The sequence below is a fragment of the Grammomys surdaster genome, unplaced genomic scaffold (genome assembly GCF_004785775.1).
Source record: "Grammomys surdaster isolate TR1022 unplaced genomic scaffold, NIH_TR_1.0 188, whole genome shotgun sequence".
Classification (NCBI taxonomy): domain Eukaryota; kingdom Metazoa; phylum Chordata; class Mammalia; order Rodentia; family Muridae; genus Grammomys; species Grammomys surdaster.
This window is the reverse complement of record NW_021604633.1, coordinates 14,399,644-14,422,880: the sequence shown is the minus strand read 5'-3', so window position 1 is coordinate 14,422,880 and position 23,237 is coordinate 14,399,644. Positions and strand designations below refer to the sequence as shown.

The 23,237-nt window shown below is 42.7% G+C and overlaps 1 protein-coding gene across 1 annotated transcript in view; it reads left to right on the top strand.

Moving 5' to 3' along the window:
* Window positions 1-5,804: 5,804 nt before the first annotated feature.
* The window catches only part of Ifrd1 (interferon related developmental regulator 1), a 47,625-nt gene continuing 30,192 nt past the window's right edge, over window positions 5,805-23,237 (top strand). Inside the window, exons 1-2 of the mRNA XM_028768784.1 lie at window positions 5,805-5,826; window positions 5,961-6,025. The gene's annotated coding sequence lies outside the window, so the exon portion shown is untranslated. The remainder of the gene's footprint in view (window positions 5,827-5,960; window positions 6,026-23,237) is intronic.

Below are 23,237 nucleotides of genomic sequence, written 5' to 3'. Positions count from 1 at the left end.
CAGATATATACTCTTTATCTTGCTTATTTGGGGGTCTGTTTAGCAAATGCCTCCATGACAATGTGTATACCAGGAATGGAAACCTCTCTGTAGAGCCTCACTTCTTATTAAGATCTCAGTAAGCCAGGAGCTCTGTTTCATTAAGAAAGTTGTTGCCCAGTGCACCGGGAGTGCCTCTCTGCATTGGTTAGTAATTGATTTGCGTCGTCATCTCTTCAGTCTTATTCATATTCAGCACCATCAGCTGGATACAAATGAGACTACAGCCGGAGGAACTAGGGTCTCACAGCTCCCGGTCTCCCTTGTGTGAGAAGATCCCCCTGAACTTGCTCTGCATTGCCAGGCATCTCTGGCCCATTCACAGTGGTCAAGGCAGAGCACACACACTTAGGTAAGGTCAGGGAGGCCACTCCTTCTCTATGGCACAAGTTGGAGGACTGAACTTCACACAGGTGCAGACTCATCCCCACACTGTCAGTGTGGATCCCATGTGGGGGTATGGAAGTTTTGCTCACAGCTACCCTCTCCTCTTGAGCGATCCCAGAAGTCTAGCGTCTGGAAGAAGCTCTGCCAGCAACTGCTTCTCTTGGATTTTGATTTCTCCACTTAAAGCTCAAATGAACTCTGTACAGTTGGCCCTTCATGTCCAGGTTAGGTGGTTGTAGTTACTGTCGTATGTTCACCAGATGTCCTGTTGCCTTTCCAGTCTGTTTGTCCTGTCAGTCAGTGAGGACAGGGAAAGATGGAGGGCACTCTGGGAGAGCTAGAGACAATGATGAGGCAGTACACCACACAGTGACACTGAGGTAATACTTGAGGTTTGTGGGGCTAAGATTAAAGTAAGATGAGTCACTGTGACGGTGAGCTTTCCTCCAGTGTGTGTCCAGCTGCTTCCTGCTGTAGCTCTGCTCTGTGAGTACAGAAAAATGTGGAAAAACAGATACAGAGAGGAGTCTGATTCCACCGGCGACACACAAAGTAGCCTATGTGACTGGAGAAGGGGCTGCTGTACACATAAATCTAATTATCACATAACAGTATTCAGGAACTCCCCTAAAAAGCAGGGTAGTGGACCAAAGATGGGAACTAGTTGTTCAGAGAAGAAAAACATAATTTAAAAGGTGACCCTAGCCAGGCATGGAGTTGCACTTCTTTAATCCCAGCACTCTGGAGGCAGTAACAGGCAAGGTTAAGATGTGAAAAAAACAAAAAAACAAAACAAACAAACAAAGAAACACTATGACCTGTGCGATTTGTAAAAGAAAGCATTTATTTTGACTCAGAGATCCAGAAAGAAAAGATTGCATTATGGCAAGGAAGCAGCAGGCACAGCAGCAGGCATGGTGGCTGCAGGAGAAAGCTGAGAGGTTACATCTTGAACTGTAAGCATGAAGCAGACAGAGGGAACTGGTGGTGGCATGAACCCTTAAACTGCCAAAGCCTACCTCGAGCAACACACTTTCTCCAAAAAGACCACACCTCCAAAGCCTCTCTGAAGTGTATCACCAACCAGCCAAGGGCTAGATGTTAAGTTACTGGAGACTGTTTTGCATTCAGCCAGGGGCCAGATGTTAAGTTGTTGGAGATCGGTCTTCAATCATCCAGGAGCTCCATGTTCAGGTGCTGGAGACTGTTTCCCATTCATCCAGGGTCCAGATGTTCAGGTGCTGGAGACTGTTTCTCATTCAAACGTCTAACACCTTGCCTGGGGGATCTGGGGGATGGGAGAGCGAAGAGTATAAGCTAACCTAGTTATCCGTCTGAAGAGGACTTGTTAAATAAGCTGTGTGGCATTCTCAAACAAGAGGGTGGAGCAGCTCTGAAAGAGAAGAAAAATATTCTCAGAACACCAAGGTTCAGAGTAAGACATTAGACGGATATCTGGACAGAGGTATATAGAGGGTTATGTATAGATACAGAGGTTTGTGTAGATATAGAAGTGTGTATAGAAGTATGATATACAAGTATGTATAGAGGGCTATTTTTTTTCTCTAAGAAAAGGAGAAGAAGTAAGAATAATAATTATCAAAAATCCCTGGAAGAATAAATTTTAAGTATTTACTTTTAAATTTAAGATTCTTTAAATTTAAATTAAAAAGAAAATATTTTTAAAATAATGTAAAAAATTATTAAAAGTGATTTCCTGGAGGGGACAGGAAAAAGAAGATGAAGAGACAGGTCTTTGGAGTGACATTTCTTTACATCGATTGGTGTTGGTACTCTGTAATTTTGGAGACTGATAATAAAGTGAAATGGAGTAGGGCAAAGGTCAACCTGGCATGGGAGACATATAAATTTAAAAATAATACCAAACAGCAGTATTAGTATTAGTAACGCTTCCTGTTGTTGATCCTCTTCCCTGAGTTTCCACTGTAAGCCCCCTCTTCATACCTCAGCCACAGGAGGATCTGGTATCCGTACAACTCATTTCAATTCCATCTCTTGCCTCTTGTGCACCTTCTCCACTAACTGGTCAGCTCCACACAAGGGGATTCTTCGTTTTGTTCCTGGAGTTATCCACACAGCCTACACAATGTCTGGGACATAGGTGCTCAAAAACTATGGGCTGAGTGAACCAAACTCCCGCAAGCAATAAGCTATCCTTTTATGTGTTTATTTCAACGACTAAAGCTGCCGTCAGATGAATACAGACACAGCCTGATATATTTTCTATCTGAGTCCAGATGTTTTTAGTAGAACTACAACGGCATCCCTGTCCTTACCGACATTTATCCATGTCTGGACCACAGCCCTGGCCCCTCTTGCTGGGACTTGAGCTGCAGCTGGCCGTCCCCAATAGCCTAGACATTACTCAGGCTCATGCTGTGTGGAAAGTGGCTGAAAGAGCCAAGGATTTACTCCCCTCTCTCGTTGGTAGACTTCCAACCAGGCTGCTTTGTGGAGTTTCCCTCTTGCTTTCTAGTCAGATTCTGTATTTTGAATGCCTGGAGAAATAAATCTCTTTTCAAAAACGCATCTGTACACAGACAGAGAACTTTCTTTCTGCAGCTTTAAAGGCAACCTGGGGAGATGTGAGTCACTAAAACCAGCATCCATCTTCCAAACACTCTCTCAGCTTTTCATAGCCCAGCGTGAAACTTCTAGGAAAGCTGTACTCTGGGAATGAGACAGAGTGGGGTTTGGGCCTCACTTGGATGAGTGACGAACTCACCTTCCAGGGACTCAATTTATATATTGGGACCATGTATTCATTAAATCAAAAAAAATTACATTTATTTACTGTGGACACACTCGTGTGTGGGTGCATGCGTGTGTTGTTTTTGTGGTTGTATGTATATGTGTGTATGCATGAAGTTCAAAGAACAATTTTTATGAATCTGTTCTCTTTTATTATGTGGGTCCCAGGGACCAAAACCCAGGTCATCAGGTGTGAGAATTGCCTTTACCTGCTGAGCCATTAACTGGTCCAGAACACCTATCTTTCTATGTTGGAAATGTGTATTCTATAGCCCTAACACATCGTACTAAATGGAACTTTTAATTATTTTTTTAAAGGCTACTTCTTTACCAATTGTAGAGAAATAAGATTAGTGAGAACATGTGGACAATTACTACTCTTTAAAAAAAAAAGATTTATTTGTTTATTTTTATGTATATGAGTACAATGTAGCTATCTTCAGACACACCAGAAGAGGGCATCAGATCCCATTACAGGTGGTTGGGAGCCACCATGTAGTTGCTGAGAATTGAACGCAAGACCTCCGGAAAAGCACTGAGCCATCTCTCCAGCCCCAATTACTACTCTTGAGTGGTGAGATTATTGTGCATTTTTTAGTTGATGATTAAACTTTCTTGAATTTTTATATCTTAAAAGATGACTTTATAGTAGTTTTGTAATCAGAATTGTTAATAAAAATGGTTAATACACTTTTACAAATAAAAATTCCCAATTCTTCTTTCGTGACTCTCTCTGGATTCTCCATAAGAACAACAACAAAAATTAAGCCAAATCAAGGGAATAGTATCTGTTCACTTCATTGACAAGCAGAACAAGGCATGGCGGCCTACAGACAAGAACTTAAACTGAGGAGCGGATCTTAGCACAGAGGTTAAAAGTAAGAACTTTTAAGACCTGGTAGACAAGCCTTTGAAAGTATGGGTCAATAAAAGGAATCTCACTGTCAGGGAATGGGGTTTTCTGGGAACCATAGCTCCACACTCTGTGCTGGGAAAGGACCCCCTTCGACGGAGCTGGACTGATGGGCTTGGAGTCGGAAAACAGTCAGCAGCCACGGTAGCACCCTCTGAGACCAGCATGGGGAAAACCTATGGGGTGGGGTTGGGAGTCAACTCCTGGAACACTCAATTGACCTTTGTCTCTCCAGCTCTACATTCTTTGTGATGGCCTTGGGCTAGCGAATCTGCGTTCTTAACTACTTGTGCTTATGAATCAAGGCTTTCTGCTATATTATTTTTAAGATTTTTCTTCTTCATTTCCCCTCTTTTTCTACCGAATAATTCTAATCTTAGAATACCTGGTTCGTGCTTGAGTATTATCTTCTTCTAAATTAAAACACTCATATTCCACCCTGTCAGGATCTCTAACTGATCAGTATTGCTGTCTAAGTACCATCAATTGGACAGCCGGGTATGATGCTGGGGTTTCATATGTCATTTGCATCATCACTGGAGGGGCTGGAAGCTCCCTCTGGTTCAAGAGTACAATCTCAGAGATTGGTACCCAAGAGGAAAGGAAGTGGCCGAGGTGGTGGTTGCTCTTTTCACAACCACTAAGCCCCTACTGTGTTCTGTCATTTCACAGGCTTGCGGCCAAGGTTGCAAGAAAAGTGGTGACAGAGGAGGACTTTCTGACAGCTGAGTCTTCACACCCCGTAGCTCTAACCACCCTGTATTTCACAAAGGAGGAAACAGGAAGTGGGGTTAAAAAAGAAACATGGGGCTCGGAGTGGTTAATTTAAGACCTGAGAAGGCAGGATTCTTTACAAGCGCATCTCCTCGTGCTACTGTAGATGCTAAGAAGTTATTTCATTGTCATTTCTAACAGCATCAATCGGATCTACTGATGACATCTGAATCTGCTAGAGAGCTGTGCAGCCTGCAAACCAGAACTAGCCATTTGACAGTTGCAAGTGTATGGAGTAAGGGTCAATTAACAAGCACAATTAGTTCTTATTATAGAGATAACCTGGAACAGAGGAGAGATGGCAAGACATCTTTAAACCCTGGCACCTCCCGGAGGGCACAGACGGGTGGTGGAATTAACAAAGGTGGTGTTCCATCCAATTGAGCAGGCTTCTCATTCTCCCCCAGATATGTCTTCATCCATTTCCGCTTCCCACAGGCCTTCGACTTGTCCCTCCCTCTCAGTTAACACTTCTGAGAACCCAAGCAGGGCTCTTAGCAAAGAAGTTGGCAGGAGGGCCTCCTCTCCTGTGAGGATGGAAATTCCCACGAATCTGTAAGGGCACCTGCCTGTTGAGTTCAGCCTCAGAAACTGAGCTAGGAGGTTTTGTGTTCGGAGCAGGAAAATAACCAGTCGGGTGAGAGACTCAAGCATAAACAGGGCAGAGATAAAGAGAAGGTCAGCTTTAAGTGGGTCAGGAGACCAGAGTGGATGGAGTGGGTCTGGGCAGTTCTCTGGGAGGCCTGCCATGGCCCCACCTTCTCCAGAGGCAGGGTGACTCAGCACTTCCTATTATTACAAACACCAAACCCAGGAGGCCTCATCAAGGCTGACGGCGGCAAAACTACAGTGTTCTCCTTCTGACTCCTGGTACACTCTCTGTCTGTATTGTAGAAGGTTGTTCCAGAAGGGATGTGTGCAGCTCATCCCAGCATTTGACGGTACTTTATGACTTTAAAGAAAGAAAAAAAAAAAAACTTGAACCAACATCTGGGATTGGCTAGGCTTTGGGCTAATGCTAGCTTCTTTTGTCAGTATTGTCCCATAATAACTACCATTTATTGGTGATCCCTAGGTGCCAAAGTAACGTGAACAGCTTTACAAGGACATTTTGTGTACCTCTCAGAAGCTGACGGTAAGGTAAGAATTACCATGTCTATTTGCAAATGAGAAACTGGAGGCTCAGTGATGTTATGTGATATTTGAAGAGGAACCCCCACGAAAGTCCTGAATAAGTCAAGTGGTGTCTTTAGTAACCACTGTGGGACTGTTCCAAGCTGATTAGATTAGCAGGAAGCAGCCCTGACCTCCAGTTGGTTATTTTTAAGGGCAAACAATAAAAACCCAGCAATTGTGCCCAATACACCTGCAACAAGCCAGCATTGTTTACAGAAGCCAGCAACAGCAGTTGAATGGTCAGGCAGTTACCTTTAGCTCAGGGGCACCTTGTGTAGGAATTTAGGATTGCTCAGAAGACCAGTTTTACTCAAGATAGTTTTAGCACTTAAACTATCTTTAGGAATACTTCCATGAGGTGGCATAACAATAATTCAGTGCCCACTGTTCAAGGACTAAGAGAACTGACTACACACACATAATAGCTCTTCAACACGAACATGTTTTATCGTCTCCATTTTCCAAGTATGGATTCTGTAGATTTATTATCTAGGTCTAGATCCTTCCAGTCACTTGAGACAGGAGGGTATTCACTGTTGACCAGAGACGCAGATAGCACACTGTATGCCTCGTCTCTTACTCTCTGAAATTAGACTTTTATGGTAACTGAGTGCAATGGTAGAGACAGGGCATTGCTTCCCAAAAGTTAGCAGCTGTCTTCATAATTAGCACATTGTCTTCAGAATCAAACTCATTGATGGCTAAGGTTTGGAATTGCTTCTTTCCTTATCCTTAGCTGTAGGTCTGTAGAAAGTGACCTACATGTACTGCGTTGGTAATGTGTAAATACAGAGGCAAGGGTGACTGAGGCTGAGTCTCCTTTGAAGACTGATACTCTTCCTTATATAACTGATGTCTTTTACTTTGCCGATTGGAGAGTAGAAAGGAGTGGCTCGTAGATGAATGTAGGCTGGGGGTGTGGTCAGGGCAAGGTGGAAAGCTTCAGTGCTTGCAAAGCTGGTGGCTACTCTACACTTCCCAACCCTCTTTCTTTCTTTTCAACGTCTTTAAATGGCCTTTTTCCTTTCTTCCAGCTGTGTAAGCAGATATATCCTGGATTTAAGACTAAAATTTGGAGGTTTAAGCCTCCAAATTTAAGAGAATCTGTTACTCTGTTGCTGGTGTTGTCAAAAAAAAAAACCTAGATATTCTTCCTTCAGGAAAGACAAAGTGAAGCAAAGCATTCTGGAGTTCTAAGTTTCTTCAAACTTACCACTCTAATCTCATAGCTTTCATTTACTTATTTGTATGTTGGTTTTTTTTTTTTTAATTAAGGGTGGAGATAGTGCTGAGAATGGAACCCAGACTCACTACGTAAGCTCCTTACCACAAAGCTACATACCAGCCCTAAATTACTGTTAAACTTGATGAACACTCTGCTCTAACCTTCATTGGTTTGTTCCCCAATAACTTTCAAAAAACCTGTTTTCTAATTCTGATTCTACTTCATTACTACCCCTCCCCACTTTAATTTAGCTCTCTGGCTATTGAGAGGAAGAGTATTGGCTCAGGACCTCCAAGACCAAGTTTACAGCATAAAGGAGATTTATTTGCCCCAGAGGGACAAAGACAGGAGATAAAGGATGAGGGAGAAAGAGAAGAGAACACAGGAGAGGGAGGAGGGGTGTTTGTTCCCTGGGGACAAAGGACTATCTCTGGATAGAGAGGGGTCAAACGTGCCCCATAGGCAAATGGAGGTTTATAAAGGTACAAGGGGAAACACTGTTAGGATGAGGTGTTTAATTTTAATTGGGCATGTTAATTAGGTGAGCCAAGGGGGCTTTTGATTGCTGGACTTCAATACTTTGATAACATTGGACCTTGGTAGTCAGCCTCAGGAGGAAGAAAGTGGCCAAATAAGGGACGACACCTTGGTGGCTAGCTTTAAGAATGTAATTTAATAATTTTTAGCAAGGCAGAGGGAATGGGGGAGAAGGACAAGACCCGCCGGAGCCATGCTTGCCACACAGGCTTGCCACAGGAGCTAGCCAGGGTCCCTTCAGTTGTTCTTTCTTCCTTTTATGGCTAAAACTCTTCCAAGCTTTATGTGGCTGTGTAGACACACAAGCAGAGGTATCATCACACTCTAGAGGTAGGTGTGTCTGGGAGTTTAGGCAACTCTGGCTTCCCTAAAGCTCGCTGCCTCTCCCTTCGTCTTGCTGTGTTCACTGCTGTTTGAAGTCAGTGCTAAACAGGGATGGCAAGGCAGCAGAGCTGTCATGTGGAGGACAATGGGCCACTTTTCAAGTCCCAGTGGTGGGACCCCTCCATTTCTCCAGCTCAGCACATATCCTAAGGGCCTCTGTTCTAAAAGCAATTTGCATACATTCCAGAATCTTAACTTGCAGATAAAACCAAACAGGATAAGACAATTCTCGTGTATCCTCTTTTCTGGCAATCATTCTCAGCAGCCTGCATTTATTTATTTATTTATTTATTTATTTACTTATTTATTTATATGCCGTCTTTTCTTCCATCTCCCTACATACTTGGGCTCACCACAGGCCCAGGTTCTCTGCTTTTCGCCCCTCTGTGTTTTGTCACAGAGGATGGCTTATGTGTCCGACTGGCTCAGTCATTCATTTGTTTATTCATTCAAAAACGATCTGGTGAGGAACTACATTCTGCTAAGTTCTGGGGATACAAAAATGAGCGAGATGTGGCTCCCAGGTGCAGGGAGTCCATGGGTGAGATAGGAGAGGGGGGAAGCGGCCCCAGACAGGGACTTTTATTGTGGTATATTGAGTGCCTCAATGGAGTACTGAGTGCATAGTTACAGAGGAAGACCTGGCTCGAGGGTAGAGGGGTGGGTGGGTGTTAGAGAAGGCTTCCATGTTATGGATCTGGGGTCATTCAGAGATTCTCCAGTCCGAGCATTAATAAATATCAACAAAGAAGAGGCTTTTATTCAGCTATTGGTGCCAGGTCTATACCTGGACTTTGGATTCCCCGATGCTGGACCCATCCACCTCAATCAGGGATTTATAAAGGCAGAGAATACATGCTTTTGTTTAGATAACAGAAACAGCAGTAAAAAAAAAATAACCCTTAACATTTAGAGGTCTAATTTTGCTTCATAACTTTCTTAAGCATAGAGATTTTGAGCTTTTGAACATAAAGTTACCCATCAATATAACATTACCCATCATACCTGAAAGGGAAGTACTCTGAAGAGAGCTCTGGAAGAGGAGGGTTTTGGTGCAAGGATCCAAGCAGGAACTTAGACAGGAGAACTTTCAAAGAATTAACAAAGGTTTTTGGGCAGTGTGCAAAGGCTAAAGCTGGGTCCTGAGAACTACAGATATAAGGTACAAAGGGGTGAGGTAATACAGACCCCTAGAAGTGTCTGTCATAGAGGCATATCTGCAGAGGGAGAATTCTGAGCCTTGGGATGGAGAACATAATTCTAAAATGTCTGTGAGAGTGGAAAATACACCAATTTGGAGGGTTTTAGAAGTGGAGCAGTTATGTAGCCAAGATAGTCAGGTCTCAGGTCCTAACGGTTAAGAACGAAGAAAAGAAATGAGTCTGAGAAATGCTTAGGAAATAAAAAGACCTGGTGGCTAAAGAGAAAAATAAGAGAACGATCAAGGCCTAGCATCCTTCTGGGTAAGAACTTGCAGTTCAGCCTTGTGTTACAAAAGCTGGATCACTCCTGAGGCTCTGGCCTGGGGCCAGCCTGTGAGGGCAACAGCTTTGGAGGTTCTGTTGTTACTGCTGTACGTCTAATCTTTGTTGTCTTTGAAATAATGAAGGAGACACACCTCTAGGGGAGTCAGATCTCACCTAGATCAACTGATGTACCTGATGAGGGGAGGGAAGGCTCATCCTGAACCTAGGCAGCATCCACCGTACGCGGCACCACCCGGTGAGCTGGGTGGGTGCCAGACAATAAACAAGAATGATGTACAAAGTGAACTGAGCATCCAGAGCCTTCTCTGTGAGTTCTGACTACTGACATAACGTATCATTTTCTCAATCTCTCCTCTGTTCTGACTTCCTTCTTTATTTTATTTTTTTATTTTTTTATTTTTTTTGGCTTTTTCGAGACAGGGTTTCTCTGTGTAGCCCTGGCTGTCCTGGAACTCACTCTGTAGACTAGGCTAGCCTCAACTCTTGAACTCAGAAATCCTCCTGCCTCTGCTGCCCAAGTGCTGGGATTAAAGGCGTGCACCACCACCGCCCGGCTCTGACTTCCTTCTTAACTCATGAGAAAAATCCTCCTTCCACAGGTGGCTTTTGTCAAGCATGTTGTCACAGTAATGAGAAAAGTCCTAGTGACTGACCCATAAGGTGGTTCACTGAGAAGGCTGAGACTTAATGCTGAACCTTCTGCATGGGCCTTTTTAAAGGCTCTGGAGGAGAAACGGCCCTGAAAATTTTGTTTTCTAAAAATCTATACTCTTTCTCTGAAAGAGGTCCCCAACCCTGTTTCAGCTGATATTAGCTGATGACACAAAACCTGAGTCCAGCACAGCCAAACCCACTCCCAGCTTGTCCTTTATAAGCGCCTGACCATCCTCCCCAAACAGCTGCAGTTGTGTCAGCCCAGAGCTCAACACCTTTGTCACAGTGCCAGTGGCTTTTATCAACTTGATAGTCGAACTTTGGAGTTTCCCTTGGCTGCCTTTATCTGAAATTAACTTCCCCGCAGGTGCTTATTGTTTCAGAAAAATAACCTTGACATGTTGGTTAAAGCCCTTTGAGACCTATCTGCAGTAGAGTGCTTTCATGTAACTGTTTTGTGAACTCTCTCGATTGCTGGTCATTTTCCATGGAAGCATCATCCTCCAGCCGTCAATCAGGAGTGACCACAATCTCACCAGTCTCCGTCCTACAGAATCCACCCGACACTGGCAAACAATCACCCTTAACCATGCCATGTGACCACACTTCAGAATTCTGTTTATTGATGTTGAATCAAAGGCAAACGTATATTTTAGAATATAAGCCTTTGGAAATTCAGTATACAGTAGTCCCAATATCTGGAATACAGCCCATTGTCACCTGCAGTCACAGAGCTAGTCTGACCTGTTCGTTCATCGTTGTTGTTAGCGACATTGTTATCTGATAAATTACTTCTGAGGGTTCTTCTCTTATCTGAGCAGCTGCTCTGCCACGTATGAAAAAATCTAATTTCACTTTCTAAGCTTTTTCTCCTCATAAGATCCCATCTGCTTCGATAGAGTCTCATTCACACACACTAAAGATGGGACTCAGCGTATCAATTTATTATCTCAGTAATCTCAATAAACAAGACACTCTCACTGTGTTCTTATTTAGGGCTGAGGCAGGCCTAGTGTTGTTCTGAGTGAGAACATTCTGTTCTGCCTTGTGTTACAAAAGCTGGAGCCCTCTTAAGCTGTGTGTTGATAGTCCTTCAGTTTTATATTGAGCAGGTACTATCACCGGGAAAGTTCTAGAGAAGTGAAATAAAGTTAGGTTGTGTTTCCCTCAGAGGATACTTCTGAGTACCATGGTGAAAGCTCCTACCGGATTTTTCCCGTCTAAACACTTCCATGCCTGTAACATGTCACTGGGTAGAGATCAGAGGTAAAGTGAGGTTTGTGACACCAGCCAATCCCCAGCGGGATAACCATCATCATTCCCCATGAAAGAAAAAGTCATTTCCAACCAGATGTGGTGTCAAGTGTCACCCCTATGACACTAGCAATTGGAAACTGGAGGCAGGAGGCGTTCAGCAACATCCTCAACTACGCAGAAAGCTCTAGGCCAGCCAACTATGCAGAAAGTTCTAGGCCAGCTTAGGCTACAGGAGACCCAATTTCATAAGCAAACAACGATGAAAATGCAAAAAAGGCCAAACACAAAGCAGTCATTTCCAAAGAGAAAGAAGAATGGTTTTTGTCCTAAGTAACACTGAACACTGAATAGTTGCAGCAGAGGGTGGGGTGTGTGTGTGTGTGTGTGTGTGTGTGTGAATCTATTTCTTTTTTGAGAAAATAGTTTTCTCTAGCTTTAATCCCTGCTCTATGCCAGGTCTTTTGTTGTCTGTGTTGCTGTGGGGATACAGAGCTGCTGTGTGTCAGCGGCTAGAGTAAGGTACAAAGAAAAGCCTGGTAGAACCTGGGGAAGGTGGGTAGGAGACAGTGCAGGTGCCTGCTAAGGCCTGAGCAGGGTGGACCCCATGCTAGGGGCGAGGTGTGGACCACCTTATTCAGTCTTTATTTTCAGAAGCATGCAGGAAGGAGAACTTAGTGGGACACCAAACTTCCTTTCAGTCACACATTGGCATGAAATCTGACCCTTGCTTCCTTAAGAGAACTACAGAGAATAGCAAAAATATATGCTGTCAATATTATTAATTATAAATCTAAATTATATTCCAGTCAGTCCAGAATCTGCACTCATGAGCCCCAGGCACAAACAAGGCCATTCTTTTTTTTTTTTTTTTTTTTTTGTCTCTGTTTTATTGGTGGTTAGCTAGGTGGAAGGGGACAAAGAAGGTACTTTACATAAAGGGAACTAGAAAGATTTTAAAGTCCCACAAACCTTTTTGCAGTGGATTTTACTGTGCGTGCATGTGTGCATGTGTTGTTAGGTTCAAAGGAAACTCCAGCTCCTCAACCTCCAAAGGGTAGTCCAATGACCTCATCCTGGACTATAGGAGGATTTCTGGTTGGTTCTGAGGAAAGCCAGAGCTCCTCAGGAACTTAAGAAACTGGGTTTTCATCCACCCAAAGGAATCATTTCCCTCTCTGGCAGAAAGGACATGTGGCTCCCTGTGATGCCTATTGGCAGACTAGAGCTCATGCTGGCCTCCAGGCTCCCTCAGTATCACAGGTACCTGTTGCACATTTAGAAGTCCAGGCCAGCATCCTGCCCTTCTCATCTACTCCCCGACCCTACGCTCCTTCTAGCTCACAGGGTTTCCTTCTCAACAGCTACTCATTCTCCTGATGACCTGCCACTGTGTGCATGTGGGATGTGTGTGTATGTGTGTGTCTGTCTGTCTGTTTTCTTGCTCCCCTCACTATGTTCTTTCTCTTCTCTACCCCTTGCTATTTTCCCCTCTCTTGAACATAGTCCTGGCTATCTGCTGGCCATGTTTAGAGTATTTCTTTCTCTGTCTGCTCTGGACTCTTCCAGATGCCTCTGGATGTTCTCTTTCTCATATCTCCAATAAAAACCTTCCCCTTAACCATACCATGGAGTGGTCATGTTATCAGTTTATACGTATGTGTGTGTGTGTGTGTGTGTGTGTGTGTGTGTATAACAACAATCATAGAAGTCATAAATTTGATTCAAGGCAGTGGTGGAAATATGGGGAGGAGCCGGACGGGAAGGGTGGAAATGGTATAAATACAATATACTCACGTATGAAATTCTCCAAAAATTCAAGATTTTTCCAGCTTCTGGCTTTTATACAAGTCATCACTCAGCTCTTCAGTTAGTTGATACAGCTGTTCCTTGGAGGCCAGTGAGGGAGCAAGGGTCCATTCTTCAGAACCCGTGTTTGATGTCATAAATCTTAAAGGTGGGTGGAATTTTGTTAACTTCATCTTTCCTTTCTCCCACTGTCTTTTCTCATCTTCCTTTTTCCTGCCCACCTGCTTCTTCCTTTCTGGTGTCCTTGATCCTAAGAGATTTCCTGCTCATTATTTTTCGAGCTGTGTTGCTATTTTAACTCCCAGTATCCTCTGTTCCCTGTTGTGGCCAGCAAGCTGTTTCCATCATTGGTGGCTTGGAGGATGTGAAGGGAGCTGAACAAGCGTAAGGCTAGGCTAAGAGGTGACCGATTAGACTTTCCTGACTAGACATTATGAAAGGCAGATGCACACTGTTCTTGTAGCTATTGTCCTATGATCGATTTTGAATTTGATCTTGGGATATAAATGTAGGGTGATGAGATTCAAGTTGTTAACTCAGCAAAACAGCTCTGAGGCCTTCCTCTTTGACAAATGGGGCTCCAGTGTTCCTCGTGGGGCTATTATCTCGTCTGAGGTGGAGAATAGGAAGGATACATATCCAATTAACATGTTATACGTGAAATCACCTAGGATTCAGGTTAGGGGAGAGGTGCTATCATTTCTTGTTAGGCTTCCAGCTGTGATTTGTCCTCCTACCTTGGTTGCTTGGTGTCATCCTTCCTTCCTTGTGTTGTAATGATGGGAGGAACGTATCCAGGGCACTAGGCAACTCCCTTGCCCTGACCTCCATAACCTGTTTGCTTCTATTATTATATTTTATTTTTAGAACTGATACAGAAAAACCAAAAGCATACACACCTATGAGGTGTGCTTGGATGCTTCCATAGGTGCATATTTTGTGAAATGTTCAAATCAGAGGAAACTAACCAGTTTCTTCATGTAATGTATTTCTGTACCAACTGCATTTACAACAAAAAGGGATTGTCCACTCTGCCTCAGTGGGAGAACCAGAAAAATCACAGCTCTGAAAGCAATCTCTGACACAGAGAACAGAGAGGGGTACAGTATATGCTACCTACTCACTGTGATCTTTTGAGAATCCTGTTTATATGAAAACTCCAGCCATCTGAGGCTGTAGACCTCATAAAAGAGCATCCTGGTGTTCTGTCACATAGATGCTTGTGCTCACGAGTATTTTATCTATTCTGGAACCTCCTCCATCCTAAGTATTCCATAAATACTTACTAAACCAACAAGTGACTCTTGCTGCCTATAATAGTAGTGTTGGAAGCATGAGCACAGTTTAATACCAGAAGACGTTAGTCATCAGGACAGCCACTAGCTGTGTCCTCTGTCGCCCTCTGTAATTATAGAAGAACAAATGCCATGAGGCTTTTTAACATTCTCCGTCTTTACATCCATTTGTTACAAAATTGGATTGTTGGAGAGTGTAGTGCTCTTTCAGAGGCACCAAGTTCAGTTCCTAGCACCCACATCAGGCAGCTAACAAATGGGTACAAATCAATCTGATACTGATGGTCTCCTGGGCACCTGCACTCGTGTGTATAGGACCTACACAGAGACACAGGCATGCCATAATTTAAAAAAAGATTTTTTTTTAAATCAGTGTTGTGGTGCTAGGAGATAGTTGTGTTTGCCGTGTAAACATGAGGCCCTGAGTTCAGTGCTCATTGGAGAGAGTGGTGGTGTGCGCTTGCAATCCCAGCACCAGGGAGGCAGAGACAGGCAGATCCCTGGGGCTTGCTAGCCAGCCAGCTTAGCCTAATTGTCAACCCCCAGGTTTCAGTGGGAATCCCAGTCTCAATAATACAAGATGGATGGTTCCTGGTGATATCAGAGGCTGACTTCTGAAACACACACACACACACACACACACACACATACACACATACACACACACACTCACTGTGTACTAAGCATTACAACTCTTAAGTGGTTCTTTGTCTTTTTTTTTTCCTCTTTTAATTCTTGAAACAGTGTTGGAAGGGTTTGTGATTCATTCAACAATTATGTGGCAGGCTGTGTTAGATGCTAACATCACAACAGTGAACCAGACAGACAGGATGCCATCTTTATGACCCTTAGAAACTGAGCCTTAGAGAAAGTATTTGAAGTTAGGATTTCAAAATGTATGTTCCCTCTGTAAAACAGTAACAGTTGTTTCCAAGGAGCCTTTCTGTCATGGCTCCTTTTAAACCCTTACCCAAGTCCTGTGCATTCAGCATTATTATCACCAATTTATAAATAAGTCAATCAGACCATGAGCGGTTGAATAACTCTGCCAAGATCACAGAACTAGTAGCTGGCAAAGCTAACATCTGTATGCTGGTCAGCTTAGCTGGAGGCTCCATGTTGCTTGATTCCTGGGCTCTTGATTCCTGGGATGGTAGCTAGGGCAAACTATCCACAGGTCTTTTGCCATAGGAACTTACAGCCAGCAAGCAAGTAAAACCTAATGAAGTACTGAACAGAATAGCCTGAGGCTGCCCAGAGAGAATAAACAATCTGTCTGGAGGACAAGAGGAGATTTAATGTGGAAAGTCCTTGAAAACTGAGGACAAGGGAAAGGGCTTTATTGAATAGATCTACAGGGTATTGCTTTCAAGTAGAAAATGACCTGTTTTCCAGTGGAAACACAATAGATGGAAATTAAGGTTATTTTACTCCTTAATCTTATTGTTCTTGCTATTGTTTTGTTCAACAAATACCTTCTTGAGCAACAAAATACTCAAGGGAGCAAATATGGAGACAAAGTGAGGGACAGAAACTGAAGGAGGGGCCGCCTGAAGACCATTCCACCTGAGTATCCATCCCATGTGCAGTCACCAAAGGTAGATGCTGATGTGAAAGTCAGGAAGTGCATGCTGATAAGAGCCTGATATAGATGTCTCCTCAGAGGTCTGCAAGAGTCTGACATATTCAGAGGCAGATGCTCACAACTAGCCATTGAACTGATCATGGGGTTCCCAATGGAGGAGTTAGAGTGTAGACCATTGGAGCTGAAAGGGTTTGTGGCCCTATGAGGAGAGCAACAATACCAACCAACTACAGCTCCCAGGGTCTAAACCACCAGCCTGGGAGCACTTAGGGAGGGACCCAGGGCTTCAGCTGAATATGTAAGAGTGGAGGGCCCTGCTGGGCATAGGTGGAAGAAGAGATCCTTGACCTCATGAAGGCTGGACACCCCAGGGGGTGGGAATTTGAGGGTGGGGAGGTGGGAGTGGGGGGATAGGTAGGGGTTACATCCCCAGAGAAGAAGGAGGAGGGGTGAGGGGATGGGGGTTCCTGGGTGGGTGGGGGATGGGGTAAGGGGACAACATATGAAATGTAAATAAAACATCCAATAAAAAAATAATATTCTTAAAGCAACAAAGTTATAAAAATTGAGAGTACTGTGGTTGCTAGGGGCTAAAGAGCAGCTGAGGTGGGAGAAAGGCAAGCATGGCTCAAAAGTCTACTTCAGAGAACCCTTGAAGCAGTAGAAATTCCCGCAACTGACTGTCAGCACCCTGGGTGTGACATTGTACCATAGCTTTGCAAGATGTCAGCTCTTGGGTAAGCAGAGACATGTGGTCTCTCTCCATGTTATTGGGAACATCTATAGTTATGCCAAAAAAAAAAAAAAGAAAAAAGAAAGAAAGAAAACAAATACCTTCCTAATATAAAATTTATTGAGTGGGAGATTGGGTATCACACTGTGATGTATTTTAATTTCAGAGATGTTAAATTGTTTAAGCATATAGAACTGTAAGAGAGTGTTTTGATCTGTTCAAAGTATTTTAATTAATGAAAATACTAGAGAGTTAGATTATAGTCTTATGTTCATTGACTATAGTCTTATATAGTTCAGGAAACTATAATATCACTGTAAATTATTTAAGTTAAAACTTATTTAACGTGTGATCTGGAATAAAATAACTTAAACACTTAACTACACAATATTTTTAATTAGTTTTTTTTTTTTTTTTTTGGTTTTTCAAGACAAGGTTTCTCTGTGTAGCCCTGGCTGTCCTGGAACTCACTCTGTAGACCAGGCTAGCCTCGAACTCTCGAACTCAGAAATCCACCTGCCTCTGCCTCCCAAGTGCTGGGATTAAAGGCGTGCGCCACCACCGCCCGGCTTTTAATTAGTTTTAATTCAGTGACTTTATATACCATCTAAATTTGGGGGTTGTCTTGTTCAGTATTCTATTGCTGTGAAGAGATACTATAACCACAGTAACTCTTATAAAAGAAAGTATTTAATTGGGGCTTGCTTACAGTTTCATGTGGGAGAATGGCAGTAGGCAGGCAGACATGGTACTTAGAATTAACTAAGAGATCTACATCCAGGCCCACAGGCGGGAGGGAGGGAAGGGAAGGAGGGAGGGAGGGAGGGAGGGAGGGAGGGAGAGAGAGAGAGAGAGAGAGAGAGAGACACTGGGAATGATTTGGGGGTTTGAAACCTCAGCAACCCCTCAGCAACACACTTCTTCTAACAAGTCTATACCTCCTAATCCCTCCTAAACCTGTAGTGCCAACTCCCTGATGACCAAGCATTCAAATACTGCAACCCTATGTGGGCTAGTCTCATTTAAACCACCACAGGAGCTGGGCGGTGGTGGTGCACGCCTTTAATCCCAGCACTTGGGAGGCAGAGACAGGTGGATTTCTGAGTTCGAGGCCTGCCTGGTCTACAGAGTGAGTTCCAGGACAGCCAGGGCTATACAGAGAAACCCTGTCTCGAAAAACCAAAAAAAAAAAAAAAAACAAAAAAAAAACAAAAAAACAAAACAAAACAAAACAAAAACCAAAACCACCACATGGGTATTTTGGACCTAGCTTACATGCCCCTACTATGTTACAGAATGGTTGAAAAATAACCAAAATAACTTATGAAAAATCAAAACCTAACATGATCCACATAGCTAGAGATGGAAATGGTTACTTATAATTTGACCCAGACATGAGTCTATTACTGACATAATCTATATAGGTTGAGAATCCACAAGCCCAAAATCCCAAATCCTTGGATTCTGGAACAATATACCTTTCAGATTGTTCAAGTAGTACAGTCTGTACAAAGAGTTCCAAATCTGAAAACCCTGATATCTTAAATATTTCTGTCCCAAGCATTTTGGATAGTGGATGGATGGAGAGTCTGCAACATACCATGATAGTCATTCTTTTTGATTCATCCTATTTTATTTAACAACTTCTGAGGAGTTACACATACCACCTTGACCTGGCTCCTTTGAGATGCTGTTTTGCTCATCACAAGATGTTCCTGCTAGTCTGGGCTAATGATGGACACATCCATACTGTACTGGCAATAATTCACTTGGGATTTTAGTGAGCGGTAGCAGGAGCATTACCTTTCCACAAAGCTTCCTCAAAATCCGATCCCACATGTAACCTCCAGCCGACCCTCAGCACCTCTGCAAGCTTCAGAGTTCCAATAGAGACCACCAATGAGCCACTCCAGGGCATATTCTTACAGAAAGTGACGTTTCCCAGAATGTTGAGTCATTACAAGCAGAGAGAGCCTGGACATGGTTCCCTCATTAAACCTGCCAGTGTTCCTCTGTACAACATGGGTCTGACAACGTGGTTATCATCAGTAGCCAGAGGCTGTCTTCAGTTTCACAGTTTGTGTCATGAAACTGTCATGTTAAGCATCTATTTCCTTCTGGCTGAATATCATCTTTAAGGAACAATGCTTTATTGGAATGTTCACTGTACGCAAACTGAGCTGGAATTTACCAATCCAAAACTGAGGCAGAAGTGTGTGTGTGTGTGTGTGTGTTTAAAATGGGAGTATCTGATCAAAGAAGATGTTTTAATGGTGGCTAAAAGCTTAATGTAACACATACAGTATGTGATCCCCAAGGGACATGACCTTCACTTGCTGTGAAGACACCATGACCAGTCAACTCTTATAAAAAAAAATATTTTGCTTTCCTATTCAAAGCAATGGGGATGAATTGTATGTTGAGAGTATTCACTATTGATAATAAATGGATGGCAGAATTTTTATCTTATGCAGTGATAATTAAAAAAATAGTTATTAACATTTTATTCATTGATCAAATATTTTTTGAATGCCTTGTCTGTGTCCCTCACTGGATTGGGTGGTTGAGATAAAGCTGCACACGGCAGAACACTGGTATGCTATGTTCAGTTATAGACAACCAGTGCTTCATGTAAGATACAAAATGTAGGAAGAGGGGAGAAGAATGTTCTAGCTACAAAGTAGCCATGGACATACTATTGTCTCCAGCATGGTAGTATAATACCAGCAAAGTGTTCTGTAGGCTTAGATTTTTCAAAATCTACTTTAATAAAGATTCTCAAATCCTTCCATCCCTGTTCTAGCCCACTGTTCAAAGGTAAGGGAGAAAAAAATGATAAATAGGACAAGGGGATGTGGACCTGTTTAGAAGTAGTTCTCTGGGATGATTACAATCGATGTTGTCAAGATACCAGAAGTCCAGTTCAGTAGTATCGGGATACCAAACACAAATCAGCAGTGGTGGCACAATCCAGCAGAAACAGCCAGGCTTCCGCTGAATTGACACAAGTCATCAGGGACAACTGGGATGCCAAGAGAACTTCTTTGCCATGCCTCTCTCAGCAAGTGAAGATCAGTAAGGACTTGAGACCAATGAAGCGTTGCAAGGCTAGCTATGCAAGTGCCCCATCACTGTCCACTGAGTCCTATTTGTACTCTCTCCAAACCTCATGTGTCTTCTCATGGGTCTTGCATAAGTAAAGCATCACCTGAGTCTCCATTACATGACATAACTATAAACTTCCACTTCAGTGTTCCTTATGTCGTATACATTTCTAGAATAGATGACTTAGTGTTTTATTGCTGTGAAGAGATACCATGGCCATGGCAACTCTTATGATTAATTTCAGAGGTTTAGTCCTTTCTTAATCATGGCAGAAAGCATGGTGCTGGAGAGGTAGCTGGGAGTTCTATATCCCAGTCCAAAGGCAGCAGGAAGAGAGACATGCAGGAAGAGGGCTTGACTTTGGCCCCTTCCAAACCTCAAAGCCACCCGTAGTGACACACTTACTCCAACATGGCAACACCTATCCAACAAGATCACACCTCTTAATCCCTCTCAAATAGGACAACTCCTAATGATAAGATGGCTAAGCACTCAAATATATGAGTCAACGGAGGCTATTCTTTTTTGACCACCACAGTGGCTACAGATAAAAGGGTCAAGGGAAACTTTAAAGAAAAAGAAATTTGATTGGATTCTCTTTTATAAAGTGATAACTTTGCTGGTTGGTTTTTGTCAGCTTGACACAAATTAAAGTCACTGGGAAGAGGGAACCTCAATTGAGGAATTGCCTCCTTCAGATTTGCCTGTGGGCATATCTGTGAGGGTTGGTTTTTTTTGTTTGTTTGTTTGGTTTTTCTTTTCTTTTTTTGTCTGTTTGTGTTATATTTGTTTGTTTTGTTTTGTGTTGATTAATGGTTGAATTTAAAGGGTCTAGCCTAACGAGGGCAGTGGCAACTCTGGACAGGTGGTCTTGGGCTGTATACAAAGCAAATTGAGCAAGCCATGGAGACCGTGTGGTCAGTGTTTCTCCATGGTCTCTGCTTTACTGTTGTACTTGAGTTCTTGGCTTGATTTCCTCTGATAATCAACTGCCACCTGCAAGCCAAATAAGTCTTTTACTGCCCAAGAAACTTTTGGTCGTTGTTTCTCACAGCAACAGAGAAGCAAACTAGAACAAATGCTTGCTAGGTCTGGAGAAAAGCCCTGGAAAGTCCTGCCTTGCTCAAGGCAATGTCTACTTGGGGAACTTGCTTAACTGGAGTATAGGAAAGCAGGAAGATGAGTAGGTCATAGAAGCCAAAAATTCAGTGGCTTTGCCAATCATGCTAAAGAGCACTTTACTCTATAGATATCTTATTACCCTATGGATGCCTTAGTCAGTGTTTTGTTGCTGTGAAGAGACACCATGCCCAGTCAACTCTTATAAAGAAAATATTTAATTGGGGCTTGTTTACAGTTTCAGAAGTTTAGTACATTATACTCATGGTAGGAAGCATGGCAGCACTCTGGCAGTCACGGTGCTGAAGAAGTAGATCTGCAAGTTCTACACCCAGATCAGTAGGCAATGGGGGGGGGGGCGCTGATTTTAACATTTCAAACCTCAAAGCCCATCTCCAGTGACATACTTCCTCCAACAAGGCCATACCTCCTAATGGTGTGACTCTCTGATGAAGAAACATTCAAATAGCATGAGCCAGTGGAGGTAGGTCATTCCTATTCAAACCACCACAACATGGGTAAGAAGCCAGTTGAAGTATTAGCAAACAAATAGTAACCCAAACATTCAATGAAATAAATGTATACGGAGTGTCTATTACTTTTTAGCCCAGTGCTGAAATCTTATAAAATAAGATTTAGTACAAAGAACCCAAGACCAAGTAAACATACATAAATTAGTAACATTTTCCAGTGGTTGAATTTAGGGAATGGTGTGATGTAAGTAAATTTTGGAACATGGGTTTTGGAATTTGGGATTAGTATCAAAACTAAAAATTTGTATTATGTCATATCTGAAGAATTTCAAACTGTTAGTTGTTTATATTTCACTAATGTGTCAAAATGCAACTATTGATTCCATCTTTAAATGAGGCCAAATGTAAAAAAAAAAAGAAAAATGAATAATACCACAAAGAAGAAAACAGTGAAGCTGGTGAAGAATAAATTCTACTTTATTTATAAAAGCAGACATGTAGGCAGGTATTTTAATTTACATGGTGTGAAATAGTATTGTAGAACTGTCTATATTTTTGGAGGTGGAAGAGGGTGGATTAAGGTAAAGATGTAGGACGTGGGAGAACAAGGGTAAGAAGATATTGCTATGAGCATTTAAGGAAACCATAAAAGTATAGAAGTTGCTGACTCACTAGAGTTACTTGATCAGCCTAAGGCTTCTTAACTGCATTGTGAGAAGCAGAACCAGGAGACAAAGGCAAATTGGTTTGGATAGATATATAAGTGGAAATAACTGCAGTTAGAAGATACTTCCTGCATCCCCATAAGAAAGAATAAGCTATGAAAATAAAGAGAATAAAGAAACAGTTGTGCCCTTGTTAGATAACTATGGTCAGAAGCGTGGCATTGAATTCATTTTCTCAGTGTTTGGACTACAGAGAAAGGACCACTGCTGACCCACATGGCAGACTGACTTAGAAGGAAACATAGCCATTTATGAATTGTGAGCCAAGTTATCTGGTATCCGGGATACCACTGAGAGAAAACTAGATTTCTCCTATTGGAAGATGTTCGAGTTCAGAAAAAAAATATTGCCAATTAGCAACAACAAACAATAAGGAGGATTCCTCTTAGGGTCTAGAAAAGAAAGGAAAACTGTTAATGAGGAATGCTAAGGATGGAGAGAAAAAGAAGAGGGTAGGGAAAAAAGTCCCTTAAAAGCAGCCATACATGATAACAGCGGGTGTGGAGGGAAGGAAATGCTCCAAATAGAGTTTTAACAGGGTGTCCTTGGACAGAAGTCTGTGGAGGCGGCAGAAAGTGGGCAGTAGCCCTATGTTGGTACATTCTACGTACAAAACAGCAGATGACAGGAATGAGGAATTCAAAGACATTTTCTTTCTTGAAACATATGGAGCTTTTAAGGGAGGTAGAGGAAGGGTTGGGTGATTATTTTTACTCCACTCATTGCTGTAGACACTGAGAATGCTAGACACTGCCAAATGTTATCATTTAAAGGAGATGGTTAGATATAGC